The 15,709-nt window shown below is 44.2% G+C and overlaps 1 long non-coding RNA gene across 1 annotated transcript; it reads right to left on the bottom strand.

Annotated features, from left to right (window-relative positions):
* Positions 1 to 329: 329 nt before the first annotated feature.
* LOC311429347 lies at positions 330 to 6,130 on the bottom strand. Its single transcript, XR_014688234.1, has 4 exons — positions 6,014 to 6,130; positions 2,879 to 3,090; positions 2,358 to 2,767; positions 330 to 1,958 (listed from the first exon to the last, which is right to left on the bottom strand). It is a non-coding gene; the product is annotated as an uncharacterized lncRNA (long non-coding RNA).
* Positions 6,131 to 15,709: the final 9,579 nt, after the last annotated feature.

Genomic DNA, 15,709 nt, shown 5'->3' with positions numbered 1-15,709 from the left:
ACAAGGTGCAGCCTGATTACAAAATTCTGGTGACTTATTTTGTTTAAAACTATCTTAATCTCTGTAATACCACTGGTTATTTTTGCGGGAAGATTTAGAGATCTATTGCTTATTTCTATTCTTCATCTTTTAGATGAAAACACGAGACTTCTTGATCATAAAGTAACTCTCCAGATCTAAAGTAATAAAGAGACTGCTCTTTCAGAAAAGAAAGCCTCTCTAACATTGGCCTTCACTGGGTACTAGGTGCTCACGGCTGACTTTCTTTCCTTTCTCTGTATAAGTTCTGGGACTATGTGCTTCCCATAGCTTGGTTGCCACTTCAGGTGGTGAGCCCAATGGGTATGTTTTGTCAATTCAGTGACACTTGCAGTCAGCTCTTTGGGCATGTACCTCACTGAGCAATGTGACATCAGTTGTGTATGTTAGTCCTCTGTGCCTTATGCGTGTTTTATTCTCTGTCTCCCTCCAAGTGACATAACCTTTGGATTCCAAAACTAACATGCAGTGGTAATTTAGTTATACTTTTTGCATTTCTGGTTGGATAAAGAGGAGGAAAGGTGCGCTGAAAAATGAGAAATGGAGAAGTAAGCCAAATACCCATTCTGGGATTCAGTGAGGAGCAAGTGGTTATCTACCTTAGGAGTTAAGACAACCCCATTATGGACTCCACCTCCATCAGCCGTAACAGGAGCTCAGATGGCTTGCAGACATGCCAGCATCTGAACAAATGCGTTTGAAGCTGGAGCTGAAATTTATCTTGTGTATCTTGGTTCTGTGTCATTACGACGATGACAATACAGCGTTCCTTCCTGGTGGAAGTGTTGTTACAGAAGAATGCTCAGTGTTGGAGGAGGTGTGCAGGTACGACTGCTAAAGGAGTTCGTGACATTTACTTTAAAGGGACTAATAGCTGACGAGTCCCTTCATTTCTAACTGATTCTAAACAGTTGTGGGGGAAAACTTGTCAAATATACACATGCAAAGCCAGCATATATACGTATTTGTGCGATCTGTGGAACAGCTGCTAATTCTATCTTCACTGTGTCGTTTAGGAAGGATCAAGAAAAAATGAATCTTTCATAAAACAAATGGGGCGTGACTGATGTGGACAAGTTACACTTGGGCCCTTAGCCAAGATAGGGTGAAGTCAGTAGGAGGCTTCACAATGCAGCTCTTTCTGGACATATTTTTAATTTAAAATGACAAGATCAGTGTGCAGCCTGGGCAATCCTTGTGTCAGCAGTGCTATCTCCTTTCATTGTTTACATCGGATGAAAGATAAGGCTTCTCCAAAGATTAATATTACTCTGTTAATTAACTAATATATGAACAGATGTTAACTGCTTCCGAAGTGCCAAACATTTCTGTTGTTATTCACTGCAGAGTCAGATGTTTCTGGATGTTTTTCAGAGCAGTGAGCAGGGTTTGAAAGCTCGGTGACACAACTGTCAGTGGCTTGAACTGCAGCTGTGTGGTGAAATCCCAATGCCAGGCTTCGACTCCTGCCTAAGAAAGGCAGCACTCACAGACCTATGCAGAGTACGGCCCATGGCTAGCTTACACTGCCTGGTGTCTCTTGTCTGGCTGTGAAGGACTTACTCCTGTCTCTTTTTTAAGTGATGTCCAATAGCTACAAGTCATCAATACCAGACTAAAGATGCAGAGTTTGAAAGGCTGTTTCTGATGTGAACTGCGGCTCCAGAATCAAATGCCAGTTACAGAAAAAATGAAAATCTGAATCTCACAGAACAGACAAAAAGCAAGAAAACTTTTCAAGCATCACACTAACAAGGCTGCATTTTGTAAATTGCTGTCAGATCAGTCTGAAGGGATTAGGGCTGAGTTCTCACTTCAAGGGATGACTGCTGCAGAGCTCCATTTTGTTGGATGATGTTTGAAAAGAGTCTTTCCCTCTAATCAAGCCCTGCCATAAACAGCAGTTTCTGACCTGCTGCCTCCCGTTGCGAGGACATTTGTTGTCGACGGAAGGAAGACACAGACGCTCAATATGAGTGATCAGTGAACTTCGATTTATTGGATAGCTCAATCGTCTTTTATCTAATTCAATATAATTAGCTCATACATATTGCAAAAGCTAAGCTCATGATTGGTTAGTGCATTTCTCTATTTTATCAGCTAGTTTCCCACCGAAATAACACAGTTAGTACTTTCCCAGACCACCAACAGATACCATGTCCTTGTACCTGAAACCTCCCTGAAACCTCCCTGAAACCTCCCAGATTTTACGTACTTTCTCAGACTCATATGAGCTGCGTTCGATACTTTGTTAGCTCGCGACCTCCTAGTTGCTCAACATTCACATGACCTACTTCACTTAACCATTCCTCCACAGCCTCCGTAGTTGGAATGCAGATCTCCACGTGCAGATCTGAAGTGCCATGTGATGTTTACCTAATTTCTCATTGCTTTATAAAATATTCTGTGAAAATAATAATGATAATAATATATATATAGTATATATAAAAGCAAGCAGGCAAGAACCTAGCACTAAGTAGGAGCCACGTAGATCCTAATAAGGATCTATTACAGCCCCCTTGCTCCTTGGCTCCTACTTGTGCTGCTTAGAGAAGGAATGTCTATCAAAACCCATGTTTTAACAACTGCCCAAAGTGTCCTACAAAGTTCTTAACTCTAATGCAGAGAAGCTGTGAAATCAATGCAAGTCCTCCTGCTATGCTCTCTCAGGCTGCGCTCTTGCTGCAGGTGATAAGCAAAGTAGGTCCAGGTGTGTTCAGGTTGAGACCTGCAATTAAAACAGTTTCTTTAAAAAGTACAGCAGCTTTCACATTGTGATATGCGCAGTGCCTCTTTGCAAACATGAGAGATAAAGCTGAGTTTTTAATGAAGTTCTTACCAGTCTTAAAGATGCTCAAAGATGCTCTGCCACGTTTTGGTAGTTTCACTGATCAAACTCCAACAGAAGTATTTCAGTTCTGCCTAATAAAGTTTTACCTGTGAAGTTTTGTAAATTGTGCTGTGTCTTTTTGCCCAGCCCCAGATGCTTCTTCCAGAGTTGGCTATGGATCACTGCTGTCTCCGTATCTTTGAAAAACATTTTGGCATCTTCTGCAGAACAAAAAATGTGTTACAAACATCCATCCAACAAGTGGTACATAAATACGTAACATCAAGCAGTGTATAAGCCATACAGCCTACAACAAATATGTATACAAAGGAGGAACAGTAGGCCTAAAACCACACTTCAATATAAGGAATTTCTATTTATTTAGGCCTTAAATGACCTTCTTTTGAATTTCTTACCAGGTGAGCCACCCTTCTCTGACCAAGGAGAGGAAAAAGAAATTATTTCCCATTCTCAGGACACTTGTAAATACAAGTCTATAGCTCCTACTACAAAAACAACAGCACCAACAACATAAACAGATCACACACAAACAGATGTCACTTCCAGAGAGCTAAAAATCTAAGGCTGCATCTGAGTCTCCTGGCTAACAAACCGGCTGCCAAATTTAATCCCAGAGGCTGGCCCAGATGCAGCATAACATAGAACAGAAACTAATGGGGGCTCATCAATTCTCAATCAAGATTTTCCCTAATCTGCCATCAATCACAGAATATCATTGTTATTATCTCAATTGCCAATATGCTCTGGATCTCCTAAAGCTGTGTCCAGAGATTTTCAAGTATTTTTTTATCCTGCTACAATATTGAGCTGCTGCAGCACACAGAAGATGAATGACCCTTTTTAACTCTTCCTAATAATGGTTTTCTTCCAACCTGTATCCAGCAGAACTAATATGATGCTCAGTGTGACTTTTTTCCCTCCCCATTTGTGAACCTATAGTGGTTTTTAGAAATGTAACCTGGCTGCATGTTTGAAATGCACAGTGCAGCAGCATGCAGGAAAGCTCAGTATGACAGCGTTCAAGATCCCAAGACAGTCTCATAAATTTTATGAGAGGCAAACCTCGAATTAATGAAATCTTGAGAGACATCCTGGCTTTCCTAAAACACAGAACATGCAACAGTCTGCCACGAGACTGGGAAGATAAAGGCATTTGGTAATCAGTATTTTTTAACATCAGAGTTAGTAAAAGTCAGGTTTTAACCTAAATTTCCTGGATTTTACTTTATGCTACAGTAGAACAAAAATGTATTACCTACTAATGAAACCCACAAGTCAAATCAGGTTTTGCCCTTCAGACATTACTAAGAGAGTTTTCTTTTAAAGAAACTTTTGAATGATTACCGTGTAACAACTTGCTGTCTTTGAAGCCACTGGGAAGCTGGTGCTGGAGGCAGAGATCATTCTCGGGAGCACGAGACACTGAGTTGTGCTGGCTGCTTGTGTATTTCCTGGCAGAGCTTGATCTTAAAAGCTCTCTTTTGCCAAACACCTGCCCATCCAAATGATCACTTCTGTATCACCTTCCCCTACCCCGTCAACTGCCAGTGCTCCCTCAGCCTTGCACTTCTAAATCCGAATGGAGCTGGAAGTATTCTCTGACTGGGGCACAAAATCCTGGATAAGCTTTGTGAAAGAGTAACAACAAAATCTCTTGATGGATGCCTGAAATAAACTGAAATTGCATCTGTCCTGGCCACTGATTTTTTATATAGATAATGCTTTATATTTATATGTTACGTTGTTCCTGAACTTTTGTTGGTGGAGAGTTAAATCCGTTCCTGATCAGAGAGCCTAGGTATTAGTTTAACTGACTTAAGCTCTCAGAAATAGCTCTAGCCATATGCCACAGAGCCACAGTCTGGTTCCACCTCACTGCCTTTTCAGAAATAACTCCTCCAGCCACCTGGATCATTCTGCACACAGTCAGCTGGCTCCTTCCTGCTTCACGGCCTCCCAGGCCCTTCTGAGCTGGTCATCACTCGTCGTTGCTCCAGTGTTCCTTGATGAACCCCGTGCATGGGGCCAAGCTACTGGTAGCATATCACTGACGTATAAACATATCCTGAAACAACCCTCTTACCTCCTCCATCATCACCCAAAGCACATGCCCAAGAGACACTGTTCTTGCTCTGGGCAACCTTCCTATTTGTATCCAGAATTGTCTGTTTGTGTGAAAGTTCTCCCAAATGCCTCCATGTCAATAAATAAAAATACCAGCATTTTCAACAAAACCTTACCAAGAACACCAAATAATTAGTTAGTTCTTCTGCAAAGCTTGCATTAGTAATCATTGGTCATCAGACATCCCTATTATATTTGTATTGGAAATGTTCCCGATCACAGGAACTAGACCACTCAGACTGTTCAGTTGCGACCATGGCTCCTTTCACAGTTTTGTTCCAGGTCATCTAGGAGCCTCCCAGCTATTTCCAGGGAAGGACAGGAGACAGCAAGGCCAAGAAATGCAGGCAGCAACTAGCAACTTCAAACTGGAGCAATGGGATCTTGATGCCACAGACATGGACCACTCTTTCCTCAAACCGGGGTAGTGGTCCAAGGCATGTTTCATTTCCTAACCCAGAGATAGCCCCAGGGTCTGCCCAGAAAAGCCACAGGTAAATAGATGAGATGCAAAAGATAACATAGTGGAAATCGTTCAGGGTAAGGGAAAAAAAAAAAAAAAAAAAAAAAAAAAAAAAAAAAAAAAAAAAAAAAAAAGATGCTGGTCAAGAGATCCTTACTGGAAATCCCTTACTGGAAATCCCTTAAAGGCAGATTTTGTAGCTCAAAACACATCAGATAACAGGAGGCAGGTTCACAACTAGGATGCAAAACATTTCATGTTTAAAATCAACACCTTAAAGCACATCCAGAAGCAAACTGAAAGCTAGGGAGGCTCAAGAGCATAAACGTCATCTAGTCCCCCAAGGGAAGCAGCTACATCCTTCCCCAGGCAGAGCACACTGCAGGGGTTGACTCCCATAAGGAACAGCCTGGATCACTTGGATCACTGCTGCAATGCTTGCCTCTAAAACAAAACAAAACAAAAAAACAACCAAACAACAAAAAAAAAAGTCACAATTTTCTAGCTAAGAACACATAGAAAAGTGAGGCCCATACCATTCTACATCAAGGAGCAGCAGCCAAGGACTCATCTTGCCTCCATGTCAGTGAATATGGGCTTCAGAAATGAAACTCTGTTGGTCCCTCACCTACATAATTTCTTTCTGATTTTTGCCCACAAGTGATTTTAATTTCACCTCATCCAGGCTGAGTATCACCTGCTCATTCTTTCACCATTAACACCGCACCCTTTTCCTGCAGTGTTCATGATGACACTGTGGGATTCACTGCCACAGGACACTGTGGAGGCCAAAGGGCTAAGCAGGTTTGAGGAAGGTCTAGGAAAGTTCCAGGAGGATCAGCTCATTCATGATGATTAAGACAGCAGTATGGATTGGGCCTCTTATCCAGAAAACCCCTAAACCATTGAGCTCTGGGAACATGGGGATTACTCTAGGGTGATGGTCACTCTTCATCCAAGCATGCACTGCTGGCTGTTGCTGGAGACAGTGTCCTGGGCCAGATGATCTTGGTCTTGAGGCAATATGGCCATTAGTATGTTAACCTCTGAGATGGGCCACTGTGTACACTGAAGGGGCTTGGTACAAACAAAGAGTCTGAAGAAACTCACAGGAAACATTAGGAACAGCTGAGCATCATCTGAGCATTGTCATGTGAGCCATCCCCCAGGAGGGGAAGGACATACAGAGCAGCAATTGCTGCTCTTGTGGGCCATCTGAGAGGCAGTAGTTAAATGAAACTATGGAAGTGTACAGGACTCAGGTTTGCATAGTGAGATCAAGCAGCTAGAAGGTGCTTCACAAACAAAATGCCCTTTGATTCCACCCTACTGACTCTTACACCTCAACAAGTGCTCTTTGCTCAAGTTTGCTCTGGATCCTCCTGCACCCAGCTTACCCCAGAAATGGGAAAAGGGGCAAGAGGACACGGTGGCTGCCAGAGAACACAGAGGTCCCGTGTGCTTCGTAAAGGATCCTGTTAATATGGTTGACTGTGGCTATAAACATTTGGAAAATGAAAAAGCATGCCTTGTCACAGAAGTAAGTTTAACACAGACCAGTGTCCTCTGAAAAATTAAATATGATTACCCTTCTAATTGTAGAACATAGCATTACAGGAACAAAAACGTATTGCATCTAATTTTGGCAAGTAGAGCAGGGTATGTAAAGAAAAAGCCTGAGAGAAGGGATAAGGAGTGTGGCAACTACCATGAGGAATTGTCACTTTTACTGAATGGGCCCAGTTACTGCATTATGTTAGTGCTAAAGGCCCTGGTTTGATTTGCTGGAATTATACGCACTTAACCTCCTGCAATGCACAGACTATTCCACTGGCTCTGTACTAACAAAGTGTGCCAAATTCATCCTAGTAGGGATATAAAAGAGGGCAGCGCATGTCCATATTCAGCTTGTATGACCACACTGCTTCCATCTATGTTCCCACTCTTCACACCACTTTCTAGAGCCCTTTTAATCCAAAAAAGCATGTAACACAATGCTTCCTAGAATAAAATGCAATTCTCAGAAAAATACTTTCTAGCTACCTAATCTGCCTGAGACCTGTGAGAGTTGCCTCAGTCTGGTACCCACCACAGTCAGTTTGCAACCTTTCACTGCCTTCCATCATGCCTTAGGTATAAGATAAAATTCTTGTCTTAATTGAAAAATATGGATTTGCTGGGGAGAAGTGTTACGGAAGAAGCTCTGAAAAGAGAACTGAAAGGCAATTGTGCATGGCTTTATGAGCTTTGAGTCTGGGGGCTTTTTCTTTTACCTATAAATACTTTTTTCAAATGTGTTTATGAGAACAAAAAAGCAGACTGTCTGAAGGTTTTGGGCGCCTTCAAGTACAAACTGCTCACAAACAAAAATTAAAAAGTAGAGGAGAAAAAACAAAAAGATTTTGCTATTCCAACTTTAATTTAAAAGTAGCATATAGCCCCTTTTCACCCAAAATACCACCAGCATAAATAAGGTACCACAGCTAAATCAACGCCAAGGGTGCCTTGTCAGCTTAATAACCAGAGAAGGAATTCTGAAAATAGTCTCAGAAAGAATCTAAATCTGACACACAGGCCTCCTTTGTAGTTTGAGAGAATAAGAACTAATAGAGGATAAAATATTATAAGGGTTGGGGGAAGAGGAAAGGTCACCTTCATTAGAGTTGACCATTAACCACAAGTCCAGCCAAATTTACCCTGTGAAGAATCCTTGTGGTCCAAGTGACTATCAAATTCTTTAAAAAGATGCAAGAAGATGTGACAGAAAATTCTCTTTATTTAGGTAATTGCTACTGGATCCCTAATCGAAAGGGAGCAGGGACAGCTGGAGGGTAAGTGCAGGCCTCAGAAAGGCAAGAGATAAGGAACATCTGCTAGCAGGGACTTGAGTGAAAAAAGACCTGTCTGTGAATGGACATAAAATATTAATATTCCCATATCTAAGTTCCTCTAGACAATGGAAGAAATAAAGAGCAAACCTTGAAAAAAGCAGATTTCTCTATTGCACTCCCCAGGAGAGATCCCAACACACACCAGTCCCCAAGCACCAGTCCTTGAATACACAAGGCTACATTTTAATGAACTGTTCTGCTGTTGCTTGCTGGCTAACTTGTTTTCCTCTCCCTGTGGAATTTTAATTTTGCCTGTGATATGTATACGTATTACAATAAAGTGGCCAGCTCGACAGAGCTCCCTGTGAGCCGCTGGGCACTGTTACAAAAGGCTAATGACCCCTTGCCACTTTGCTGATGAGCATTCTCTCCGAGTGCCGTGTTTTCTTTGTGGTGACTACCTTTCCTTGGTGGCATTTAAAAGCAATTTTAACAAATGGCTTTACACAAATAATAGATTTCCTTCTGACCGAGGCCTGCCACTGGCACCGTGTTGTATAAAGCCATTTCATAGTCATGTCAAGCTCCATTTTGGAATAAATCACTATATTTTGTTTGGAAGGCTGTTCCAGGACTTGACAGATGTAATGATGGGGAGCCACCTTCTTATTTCTAGCCTGAATGTGCTCCTTGCCAGCTCATACACCTCCAGTTCCTCATCCTTCCAATTAGCACTGTTATGATCAGCAATTGTATTTCCTCCAGCCTCCATCTAGCTAAGCTAAACATGAAAATCTGCTTTAGTATCTTCAGATAAGACCTCTTCATTCAGATATAATCTCTTCATTCTCCTGCTCCTCACCATAATCCCTCTGCAGACCTTTACCAGTCTGAATGCAGAGCTTCATGTTACACCAGACACACTAAGAACAAGCTTGCCATAAATCCTGCCATCTCTTCTCTTCACTGGAAATATGAGGATACTGTTCCCTGCTGCTAGCAATCACCCTTGGGTCAGTTATCTCACCAAAGAGTCTCCGCTGGAAAAGAAGCCCAGGCTTCAGGTCACCGAGCAAAACTACAGCCTGACACATCATCTTAAGACTGTATATGGAGCCCTTCTCCACAGACATGGGAAACTCTGGTTTAAATCACTCTATTTTCAATCTCTTCCACTAGGTCTGTGGTATTCCAATATTTCTCAAAAACAAGTGTGAAAGAGTGGTAGTTAAGTCTCATTGCTGAGACACGTAACAGGATGATGGATTCACAAGACTGAGACCTTTCCACCCCGCTGCTCAGAGGTGGGGCCAGGTTAACTTCCAGGCTGGTTAGGGAGCCTGCAGGCATTCAGCAGCTCTTTGGCCACTTTACAACAGCAGCAGCAGATTTCAGAGTGCTCAGTGCTGCACATGGTAAAATTGCTACTATTTTTCAATCAGAGCTCTCATTTGCAGAGCCCTGGTAAAGGCAACCAACCATGGTCTGAACGCTCACAGCTTAATGACCATCTTGTTTCCCTTGTCAGCTGAAGACAGGGTATTTTGCACAAGAAGGTAACTTCATGCGAACTTTTAAGAGCTCAACAGGTCCCTAAGTCAACTTTAGTTCTTGTATTGCTTTATAATAATTTCACAATGATTTTCAGGCAAAGATGATGGTTTCATTTGGTTTCCTGTCCATTTAAGTGTAAATCCCCAGAAACATTTGCATTGTCAGGAGAGACAGAGGATACGGTGACCACATTGAGACCACAGGGCTGGAAGTCATCCTTGGTTTGCAAGTGCCTGCTGGATGAGGACAGCAATGCAAGCTAGGTTGCAAGGAGAGCAGCCAGGGATGGTCAGAAGTGGCACTGTGTAGACAGCAAGGACATGTGGAGGAGCACTGCCAGCTCCAGCCCTGACAGCCCAAGGAGGTGGCTGCACCTCAGTGAGGAACCGTGCTGGTGAGCTCTGTGGAGGCCACCACAGCCTTCCTGAACTGCTTGAACTCGCAGAAGGCCTGATCCATTCCTCAGTGGTCCTGTCTCTTGGGAGGGTATCTGATCAGACCAAATGTCCAAAATGATGTCCCAAGAGTTTTATTATCTAAAATTAATGGCACATATATTAAGGTGCTGGGCATCAGGCCTGTGCTATCTATCTGCAGCAAAATCCACACTGCCAAATTTTTCCCTGTCTCTGCCTTTTCACCCCCAGGTTTGATTCACGCCTGGCCAGCATCATCTTCATGCATCATCTCCCAGTACCTGCCACGAGCTACTGAGCAATTCTTGAGATACTGACTGAAATGCAGCCATGCAGGTGAAGATTTACAGGTGTACATGCTACATAAGCTGGAAGATCTGTAGTGTACTGCTCCTGGCAGCAGAGAACAAAGCTATGATAAAGCATGGAAGCCTGGACAGTATGCAGGCCTGCAAATATAACTAAGAGACATCAACTTCCTAAGTGTGCACATCCACAGCTGCTCCTCAGCAGTTGCCTACAAGCTGGTGAGCTTTTCAACACTGCAGGTGTGATGGAGAGTATAGTGCAGCTCACTGGCAGAATTTTGAACCATCAAAGAAATGGGGAAGACTGGAATTTAGCTGCAGTGGGAATCTAATGTTATCTGGGCATGGGCACTGCAACACCATGGGACATCCAGCAGGACGAATGAGCTGGAAGGGAGCTGGAAGGGAGCTGAAGCTCACTGTTGACATCCCCCTAAATTCATTGTGCTGCTTGCAAACAGCCCTGGCATGTATGCAGCAGAAAACAGATGGAGATATTCCAGATATGCAAGGCACTTCCCAGAGTATTTGAGAGGTGGTAAAAGCCACTGTTGCTGTTCATGGTTTTGCTCAAGGGATGACTCTGAATGAACCAAAAGGGCAGGCAGAAACACCATGGCCTGGTGTGGCCCAAGCAGACTCAGCTGAGGGACCTGGCATCCAGAGCCAGGCTGTAAAATGGCTGGGACCGAGCCGTACCTGTGTGATGGTGAGCAAGGGCAGCAGCTCTTGGCAGGAGTAGTGAGCCTGGCATCCAGAGCCAGGGCCTGCAGCAATGCAGGTCTGAGGTGGAAGAGAGTATTTAGCATTAAGTACCCAAAAGTCTGTACAGCAGACAGCAACGACACATTAAAAAAGAAAAGTGCAAAAGCAACAATATAGGAACAATCATACTCAGAACACTCTTAATTCTGCCAGCACTGGTCTCTCCAGAGGGCTGCCTCCCTTTTCCAAAAGGGGCCTAGCAGAGAAACACTTGAGATAAAGAATGAATAATTTGAATATTCTTATCAAACTCATTACTGAGAAGTGTGCGTCAAGGGCTATAATCAACACATTTGCTACCAGAAACCATGAAGGAGAAGTTCTCAGCTCTGAAGACTCCTTGGGCATTGCTCAGTACTTGAGCACCTGGGGCTGCAGCTATTCAGCTACTTATTTATTTTACAGCTCTACAGAATTGCTCTACATTGCTTCACTGTGCCTTCTATTTTCCTACAGATGTTTCAATACAAATTATAGTAATTATCCATTGTGAAGAAATTAACTGGTATTAACAATTGTGCGAAATGTAATTGTTATCAATTTCTTGGAATTTCTGTCATGTTCAATCGCCCACATAGCTTGAATGATCTGCAAGTTGGGGAAGTATGGATGTATAGGCTATCCACAAAGGATGAATTGTCAAGATGGAGTTTAGTCTTTGAAACTTTGAAGACTATATTCTCCATCTTCAAAGCTGTCACTTGACTTAAACCTTTGGGACAGAAGTGGATTTTCTGGAGGAAACTGAAAGAAATGGTGCTAGAAAATCCTCTCAAGCACCAGGCAGAAGTACAGCGGAACACAAACTGTAGCTAAACCTCATAAAAGAATCACAGAGTCACGGAATGTTGGAGGTTGGCAGGGACCCCTGGAGGCCATCTGCTCCAACCCCTGCCCAGGCAGGGACACCCAGAGCAGGCTGCCCAGGCCCACGTCCAGGCGGCTTTTGGAGCTCCCCAAGGAGGAGACCCCACAGCCTCTCTGGGCAGCCTGTGCCAGGGCTCCGTCACCCGCCCAGCACAGCAGTGCTGTGGGGTGGTCAGAAAGAACCTCTTGAGTTCCAGTTTGTGCCCATTGCCTCTTGTCCAGGGCACCACTGAGCAGAAAGAAGAGAGGAAGAAGAGAGGAAGAAGGCCTTCCCTCAACCTGCCAGCTACCTAATGCAGCCTAGAATACTGTTAGCTTTCCTTGCAGCACATTGCTGACTCATGTTCAGCTTGGTGTCCACCAGGACACCCCAGGTCCTTTCCTGCAGAGCTGGATGGCCCCCAGCATGGTCTGGTGCCTGGGCTTTTTCCTCCTATGGTGGCATAACTCAGGTGGGCAGCTGAACTCCACCACAACCACCCTTCAACTCCTCCTCCTCAAAGCGAAAGGGGGAGAGAATACAATGAAAAGGGCTCAAGGGTTGAGGTAAGGACAGGGCGATCACTCAACAATTATCATCACGGGCAAAACAAACTCAGTATAGAGAGATTAATAAAATTTATTACCTATTAGTAACAAGCTAGAGCGCTGAGAAAGAAATAGTAATAATAATTTAAAAACACCTTCCCCCCACCCATCTTATTCCACCTCCTCCCCCCAAGCAGCACAGGGCAATGGGGGCTGCGGTCAGTCCCTGGCACTTCGTCTCCGCCGCTCCCTCAGGGTCCCTCTCTGCCCCTGCTCCCCGTGGGGTCCCTCCCATGGATGCCGTCCTTCCCGAACTGAGCCTGCGGGGGCTGCCCACAGGCTGCAGCTCTTCAGGAACTGCTCCCACACGGCTCCGTCCCACGGGGTCCATCCCCCAGTCCCAAACTGCTCCAGCACGGGTCCCCCACGGGTGGGCGGCAGCTCCCCCCAGACCCCCTGCTCCTGCGTGGGCTCCTCTCCACGGGCTGCAGCTCCGGCCCGGGGCCTGCTCCTGCGGGGGCTCTCCATGGGCCGCAGCCTCCTCCAGGCCACATCCACCTGCTCCACCGGGGGCTCCTCCACCCATGGGGGGGCTGCAGCGTGGAGATCTGCTCCATGTGGGACCCATGGGCTGCAGGGGGACAGCCTGCTCCACCAGGGGCCTCTCCACGGGCCGCAGGGGAACTTGTGCTGCCTTGTGCCTGGAGCACCTCCTGCCCTCCTGCTGCACTCCCCTTGGGGGCTGCAGGGCTGCTTCTCTCTCAGCTCTCACCCCTCTCTCCCAGCTGCTGTTGTGCATCAGTATTTTTTTTCCCTTTCTTTAATCCACTCTCCCAGAGGCACAAACAACATCATTTATTGGCTCAGCTCTGGCCAGCAGCAGGTTCCTTAGGGTCAGCTGAACTGTCCCTTATCTAAAATGGGGCAGCTTCTGGGCTGTGCTCACAGAGGACACCCCTGCAGCCCCCTGCTACCAAAACCTCACAAGGTAAGCCCACGACACCTCCCTGGGTACAGGTCTCTGCACTTGTCTTTGTTGAACTTCGTTAAGTTCCTGTCAGCCCCTTTCTCCAGCCTGTTGAGGTCCTTCTAGATGGCAGCATGAATGTCTTGTGTATCAGGCACTCCTCCCAGTTTTGTGTCATTAGCAAATTTCTCACTTAACATCCTTCTCACATAGCAGATGTTGAACAGGCTACAAAAATGCCATAGCCAGTTTAACAATAATGAAAGGATAAGGAGAATCTTCACCAGAATTTTCATTCTGGTGAGTGAAAGAGCATTTTCCGACATATCTTTCTGGAGCTGAAGTTAGAGACTTTCAGAAAGGCATTTGCAGGAGGAATTTAAACTCTATCTCTGGTTCTGATGTGTTAAATGGGACTTAAAAGAAGGATAAGAGGATATAAGTTTAAAGCAAAATTTATCTTCTTTTTTTTTTTTTTTTTTTTTTTTTTTTTCCAAAACAATGTGTGTAGTCCTCTCATCCAGTTTGGTCCCATTTTGACAGCAGTGTTACTATTTTCATGAGTGATCTTGCTGAAGTCTTTATAATGTCTCTAAATCACAGTCAGTTTAACTACAAATGATGTTCTTACGTATGTGGATTTCTCATTCTCTATAACTCCTGGCAATTCTTTGTTTTTGCAATATCTTACAAATGTCAGTTGAAGAGATCAATAACTTTACTTCTTAGCATTCGCTTGTTCCACGAGAGAGGAATTGGAGTAGCCCAGATGGGATGTACTGTACAGGCTTTGGCTGGGATAGAGTTAATTTTCTTCCTAGTAGCCGGTATGGGGCTATGTTTTGGATTTGTGATGACAAGAGTGTTGATGACACAGCAATGTTTTAGTTGTTAAGCAGTGCACATTCAGAGTTAACGGCATTTGTCTTTCCAACTTACATTTACTGTTAGGTGTGATGCACTCTTTCCTGAAAACTGGCTGAACATCTGCCTGCCAATGGAAAGGAGGGAGTGAATGCCTTATTTTGCTTTGCTTGCATGCACAGCTTTTACTTTACCTATGAAACCATCTTTATGTCAGCCCACAAGTTTTCTCACTTTTACCCTTATTCTTTTCCCCAGCCCTCTGGGGAGAAGTGAATGAGTAGCTGTGTGATGCTTAGCTCCCCACCAGGGTTAACCTGCAATACGTGTGTAATTGAGTACTACAGACTAAAGGACCCCCACTTCAGGAATATATTGCATCATATCACTCCCTTTAAAATGGTTTCCAAAAGTTTCTTAAAAGATTTTTTCTCTTTTTCCTTTCTTTTTCTCCCCCTCACCGGAAGGTTTTTGGAAAATGTGATTATTATGATGGCTAAATAACCCGTTATGACTTCAACTTTCCAGTTATTTATGACAAGCATAAACTCCATTGTTGCTGAGTGACCGTGGCCTTTTATAATAAATGGTTTGCCTCTCTCTGTGGTGCTTATATTCCCCTTGCTACACTGCATGTGTTTTAGGTAGAATTTTCAGCCCTCCAAGCATCGCTGGCACTCAATGGCCCTTTTCATCACAATAACCCCTCTCTGCACTCTTTCCAACCTGAATCCATCTCTTATGAATCATAAAGCACAAACCAGCTGATGTGAGAAGGCCTCTCTGAGATCACTTAGTTTAAAGCCCCACTCAAAGGTGTTGCTCTTTTTGGTTGCCCAGGACCATGCCCAGACTTCTTTTGAATATCTCCAAGGATGGAGACTCCATGGTCTTTCTGGACAAACTCTCCAGTGCTCAATCATCCTCACTGTAAAAATGTTTTTTTCTCATTATTAAACAGAATTTCCTGTGTATGTATGTACATTTTGCCTCTTTTTCCATCAGTAGCCACCACTGAGAAAAGCTTGGTTCTATTTTCTTTACTGCCCCAATTAGGTATTTATGTGTGTTGATGAACCTCACCCTGGCAATGCTCTGCCTGATGCAGCCTGGGATGCTGGTACTGGGATCC

The sequence above is a fragment of the Aythya ferina genome (genome assembly GCF_964211825.1).
Source record: "Aythya ferina genome assembly, chromosome: 1".
NCBI lineage: Eukaryota > Metazoa > Chordata > Aves > Anseriformes > Anatidae > Aythya > Aythya ferina.
This window is presented reverse-complemented; position numbering and strand designations above follow the sequence as displayed.